Source organism: Acyrthosiphon pisum, chromosome X (assembly GCF_005508785.2).
Source record: "Acyrthosiphon pisum isolate AL4f chromosome X, pea_aphid_22Mar2018_4r6ur, whole genome shotgun sequence".
NCBI lineage: Eukaryota > Metazoa > Arthropoda > Insecta > Hemiptera > Aphididae > Acyrthosiphon > Acyrthosiphon pisum.
This window is the reverse complement of record NC_042493.1, coordinates 32,496,388-32,503,389: the sequence shown is the minus strand read 5'-3', so window position 1 is coordinate 32,503,389 and position 7,002 is coordinate 32,496,388. Positions and strand designations below refer to the sequence as shown.

At 28.8% G+C, this 7,002-nt stretch overlaps 1 non-coding gene across 1 annotated transcript; it reads left to right on the top strand.

Annotated features, from left to right (window-relative positions):
• The first annotated feature begins 2,131 nt into the window (after nucleotides 1-2,131).
• On the top strand, nucleotides 2,132-2,215 carry TRNAL-UAA. The gene has a single exon. It is a non-coding gene; the product is annotated as a tRNA-Leu (tRNA).
• Nucleotides 2,216-7,002: the final 4,787 nt, after the last annotated feature.

Genomic DNA, 7,002 nt, shown 5'->3' with positions numbered 1-7,002 from the left:
AAAAAATCAAAAATGTGGGAAAGTCGATTTCAAGTAGGCTTGATGACAAATTCAAATCTGTTTTCAGAATTCTTATCGCTTCATTAGATTAATTGGTATGTTTGGCAAAAAAACACGTCTAAAATACTATGTTTTAGACGAAACAGAAAATCACGGTATCGAATCCCCTAAGTTTATTTTGATAAAAATATAAACTTACTATGCATCATATTATATTAATTGAAAATAAAGTCGTAAATCTATTTCCAAGCATACCTAGAAAATAGACTAATGAATACGCTCATCTTTACAAAACTAATACGAAACAATTTGAATTTTTATTCTTCTTTTGGTAGTTACTGTTTACATCAAATTTTTGCCCTACTGCCAGAGCAAAAGTATTTTCTTAAACACACTAATGTTCATTATTTACTTCTCACACATTGACACAGCCAAAATGTACATGTAATATTAAATGCCTAAACATACTCCTTAAGACATTGTATGCTCCAGCCCTCTAAAATTCGTTAATACATCACTATTTTAGAAGGCGATTGCCTACAGATACGACCATACGGGTACAGGCGTACAGTAACAGTTATTTATATATTATATGAAGTAGGTATATCAATAACAAAATATAGAATGATCATAGACCTTCGACGTCATGTACTCGTGGACTCATCACTCGTATATATAGTCGTATACATCGTTTATTCTGCCGCGTATAGGTACCCTTTTTATTATTGAAAAATCGGTTATGTAGATATACGTCTCGGTAGAGTTCAGTAAATAAACCTATATTCAAATTATTGAAGTAGAAGAGTTTATTCCCCTTCTATGTTTCTCTGGTAGACAATCTTACTGACGTGCCACACAGTGAAAATTACTTAAAATATGCTCTGTGCTACAGGAACTGTAGGAGCACGCGCCTACAGTGGCAAATTGTTAAATGTTATACGTTTTCTGCTATTGTAAAATAATATGTTATGTAGGACGTACGTACCTATACTATTTAGTATATTATTTAGGGTGGCAATCTTGCACAGGCCAGCACGCGGGAAACATGTAAATACGCTCATGTATGACGTGAGGCGCAGCCCTAAAAGATGAAAATATTCAATTTTATTATCATAAAACACATATTTAATAATATTATTATAATAATTTATAATGAGATCATGCAGAAAGCCGGGCTTTAATATAGTTTTTAAATTCAAGTTATTATAGTCGGCTTCTGTTATCCGTTTTGTACAGTTAAGTACAGATAACATTATAATAGCGGCGACGGCTGTTGACTATATATATAATAGTAAAATACCGGTCGTCAAATTTTGTTATTGGAAGTCAGCAAAATGTACTCTAAACCACCACCCAAAAATAAACCCTAGGATCACCACTGGTGTGATATAAACTACGAGTAGGTATATTGTATAATGAATTGTGACAGTACGAATATTTCGTCATATATGACTATAGTTGTATCTACGCAGGGCTGGCGATAAAAGTATTGGCGCCCTTAACCCTATCCCCCCAGTTATTAATAGTAATTAAAATATAATATTATTATAAAATATAGTCAATAGAACGCACGAATTATTGTAACAAATCGTCACATAGCTACTCTTCCTATATTATGGTATATATAGCCACAACAGCCGTCGCTGCTGAAAGTATTATATAGGCTGCTGTCCGAATTGTACGATGAAACGAATATGATACGAGTATTATAATATTTATAGATATACTGCGAAAACATGTTCAAGTGTTTTCATAATAATAAATGAGCGAATGTGCGATTCACCACGTTATATCTACCGTTGCGCTTGCGCCATATATCGTTAATTATTATATACAATTATATCAAAATATATTCATTAACAAAAAGTATTTTTGTGACTGTGCAAAATAAATATGCAAATGCTATACGTCCTCTGCCTTAATAATAAACAATAGGTAGATAGGTTTTAATTTAAGTGATTTGTAGAATATAACAGTTTATAATAATTTGAAATCTATTTAACATGGAAATAGATTATCTCCATTATCTTAACAAAATAACAAAATCGAGTGAATATCCAATCTTGTAAAAATATGAACTTCAAACGTTCATAAAAATTTAATTTGATTTGCGTGTAGGCATTTTCACACAGTCAGGTTGGCCGAGCGGTCTAAGGCGCCAGATTTAAGCTCTGGTTCCCAAACGGGAGCGTGGGTTCGAACCCCACACCTGACAACCTTTATTTTGCTTTTTTTATTTTTCTTTAACTAGTTTATAAATTATAATGATAAATTTTAAAAAAAGTCAATAAAAATGCTCTTTTTTTAATACAATTTTTGTAGAAATAAATTCAATCGAATAAGTAGGTACCTATATACCTACTAGGCTACTTCAATCCCAAATCTAATCAGTACTCTTATAAGTTGTACAATGTACATCCTGTAAAAGCAATTACATATATTATTACCTAATTATACTTATAATATAATATATTGTATAACCAATCATAATTTTAAATCAAAACCATTTGGATTTTTTTTTCAATCATTGTCTTCGATACTAATGATTTTTCTTATTAAATGAGTTATCAGCATTGTTCAGCACAATTTGTCGTAATTTATACTTTCGCATCTAATATTTAATGTAGGTACCTAAACTTAAAGTGAAACCTCGTTATAATAATACGTTATATATTACTCTTGTCTTTAAGATAGAAATACCTATTATGACCCACCGGCCACCAAATTAGATTCAAATGTGTTGTTCGATTATTTTATCGTATATGGTTTTTACAGGGTGGTTTGATAGAGAAAGACGCTGGGAAAGACCGACGAGGAGAGAATATATTGTGGCAGTGACCCACAACACTTTTATTAAATTTGCATATCGAGTTGACGAGTTGATTGTCTGATAACTATATTGAAAATAAATTTAAAATCGCGAGTGAGCCATTTTATTGACCTATATAATATATTATTATCAAACTTTTAAGTAGGTACTAGGTAAAGTACCTAAGAACATTATCTGCAGTGCTTATTCGATATTTTAATTATGAAGCATATATGTACGAGCATTTTTAATTTGTGATATTTCACATACCCCTATATTATCTTGGTTGAAAATTAAAATATAGAAAAACCGCCGACGCGATAAGATAATATAAGTTCCCACCTAAAAGTTAGATAATAGGTCCATTCACTCTAATATCAAAACTAACTGTAGTTACAGTTTTGAAACTAGGGAATGAACATTTCCTATGACGTATAGTAATTAAGTTTGTAAGACGGAGAAAACAAACGCATGCGTAGCGCCCTCTTAAATGTATGATATAGGTATGTATTATGTAGAGTGGACCAATAAAGGTTAGTCGGACTGACCGAGAGTCGGTACGGGAACGTTAAACGTTGAGACGTGAGAACTTCAACTTGTAACTCTTGTCAGCGTTTTAGTTTTTTTTGGAATAAAATATAATTGTGTGGTATTTGTTTTTATTATTTTAACACGTTAAACATTTTAAAATTAATACGCGTGTGTGCCATTATGACGTGTGTGTCAGTGTATACGAACAGTAGGTACTATAGTGTGTGTAATTGTTTGTGAGAGAGTACGATTATTATTATTAAAATATAGAAAGAAATAAAATGACTTAGTCGGTTTTTTACATGACATACCTACCTACCTATGCATTTTTATTATAATACGTAGAAATAAGGAATGCAACTCCGTCTTCTGAGTACTGCAGGAGTTTCTGGTATTATTTGGGTGCAATGACATCTAAATATGACCGATTTAGCGATAAAAGTAATTTTACTGGTTTAACATTTTGACGTTTTGTATACCTATTAAATATTTAAATTACAATACAATTTGTATTATATTTCATTATTTTATATTATATTATGATATTTCTTATAATATTTTATAAATTAAAGTAGTAGTATGCTGTTACGGCGTAGTTTCGTTTCGTTAATCATCCAATATTAATACATTTTCAATTGAGGTACCTAAATTAATTTAAAAAATGTCGAGTTAGCCAAACAGTAAGATGGCCTTGTGTAATAAAACGTAGGAAAGTTAGGAAACTAGGAAAGCTCACTCTGCGAGCATGCAAAACGTCAGGTTTCTAAACGTATTTTAATAAAACGCCATAAATTATAATTCCCTATAGGTAAGTATAGGTACAGTAACTACGGTCTACGGATAATTAAGGATTGTATATAATATTAACAATCGTAATTATGTACAGTATATACCTACGTACAACTGGTAACTAACGGGTGGATAAATGTACACAACGGGGATATAGGTACCTAAGTCGTTCTAAACATATATTTATAAACCAAAAATTTGATTTTTGTAAAAATCATGTCCGTAGTAAAAATATATTAATATTTAATTATATAATTAATGGCAATAATTAATATAAACAAGAATATTACATTTGGTGAACGTGGAGCTTCTGCTATAAATACCATAAAACGTATTATTATTTATTTTTACGTCAAAATTGAAAACATATGAATAAACAAAATAAAAAAAGGTGGGCAAGTGGGTGTTACTCTGCTGTACAGTAGGTTACAAGTGGGTGTCTGTAATAGTGTAATGGATAGTGTTAAATTTGTATTCAATGATATAATATCATTGTGTAAGAAAAACGATTCTGAGCGAAGACGATCAGGTAGCCCTATATGATATTACTAAGTATATTTGATGATATTATTGTGAATAAAGTAATTTATATATAACCTTTTTACGTGGAACCCTGTTTTCAATTTTCAATCCTTACCTATATTAGTTGAACATTTTATACATTTTTAACTACAAAATAATTATTAAACTTTAAATTTGATAAATTTTATCGAAATTCCAATATTAAATACTTATAAAGAAAAATTGTGCCTATGTATTTTTAATATTTTTCAACTGCCATATTTTAAGCAAAATATCAGGAGCCTTATATTAAATTTTCAAGCTTTTTTACCCAAAAAATAACATTTTATTGACAATTGTACAAAAAAAAACGAAAAAATTTAAAACCGATAATGCCCGTAAACGGCTTAAAAAGAGTCAAAATATTTGCAAAATTTGATGGTGTATAGAAAATGAAAATTTAAACATTCAGTGAAATTTTCATGTATCTACAGTAGTACAGTTCTTTATTTTTGAATAAATTACAGCAAAATAAAAAATTCACTACATGAGAAATCGAGTGAATATCCAATCTTGTAAAAATATGAACTTCAAACGCTCATAAAAATTAAATTTAATTCACTTATAGACATTTTTTTTTGATAAAGGAGGAATGTTCTATTACATTTTCAAATCTTAGATTTAAAAAAAAAAATTTATATGAATTCTCGACTCAAAATATTAGATAATTTTCGTGATTTTTCCGTATTTTGTCAAGATTTAAACTTAAATGCTTATAAAAAAAACTGTGACTAAGGATTTTTAATATTTTTCAAATGTCTTTGTAAAAATATAGTAGGATCCTTCTATTATATTTTCAAGCATTTTTACCCAACAATTAAAGTTTTATTGATATTCATAGAAAAAAAACTAATAAAATTAGAAATTGAAAATGTCCTTAAACAGCTCAAAAAGAGTCAAAATATTTTTAAAATTGTATGGTGTATAGGAAATGCTAATATAAACATTCAGTCAACATTTCATGTATCTACGGTAATTTGTTTTTTAATTACTATAAAATAAGAATTTTAAAAAGTTACACCAAAACCAAAATAAATTTTGTTAAAAAATTTGTTTTTCATGGCGCTTTTGAAAATTAATAGGGATTTTAAATGTTGACATCCCCAATGCACTCACAATATTCACTTTCCCATTGAACAAGATGAATGCAATAAATGTATATTTATGTAGTCAATTATGTAAAATATTATTTGAAGATTTTAATATAAAGAAGTATTGTGTATGAAGCAGCTATTTTTGAATTTGCTTATAGTTAAACTTACATAAAATTTGTTGTAAAGAACAAAAAAAAAATTCTAATATAAGGTATATACCTATATCTAGTTCTCTCCAAGTTTTCAAGCTAGGAAAATGTTTTGAACGTAAATTACTTTTACAAATATTTTAATAGTCGCAAGAACTTCAGCTTAAACAAATGTCCATAGGCTGTGATGTTCACCTAATACCTATGTACTTATACTGAGTTATACCCCAGTAAAATTTGTTATTACATTATTTCTATATTTATAAAAACGGAAATACTACCGAAAATTACACTAAAATGATTGTTAATACTTGTAAAAAATCACCAAGGGTCCCCCAATCCCCCCGCAAACACGACGCTAATACGCAAATACGAGTAGTTATATTGAATTACATTTATTATAACCATCCACTTACCTATTGATTCATATTTATATATTATACACACACACAATACTTTTTAACTATTATCTTGATAATATAAACTAGCCTCGTAAAAATGTAATTAATGACTTGGATGTTATTTTTTACTCAAGACTATTTTTTGGTAAAGCTATATAGGTAAGCTATTTACATCCATAGGTACTTGCATATACATGCCACCATATCGCACCATTACAATTTATAAATTATGATTACTGCTTTAAATAATTTATATTAAGACATTAAATAAAAGGTATTTATATAAAGTCATAATATAATGTAATATTAGTATTAGGTATATAATATACAAATATACCTAGGTATACCATTTTTTTCATTGAACAAAATTTAGTATATTTGCAATCTGTATTTACAAGTTATACAATGGCTAAATTTGATGATAGTTTATTGACTGAAAAGTGAAGTCACACATTGATGGCACCCCAAGATATATACACCTACCATCTACACTTCATTATTATAGGTATTTGCTGTTAAATTATTTTAAATATTATAAATCAAAACTAGGTACATTATACTATGTGTATCGCATATATATTATATACAATTTCTATACCTAGTTAAAGTATTGGTCCATAGGCGCACATTGGGTGTGAATTTAAGGGGTGCTGGATAGTTTATGTTAC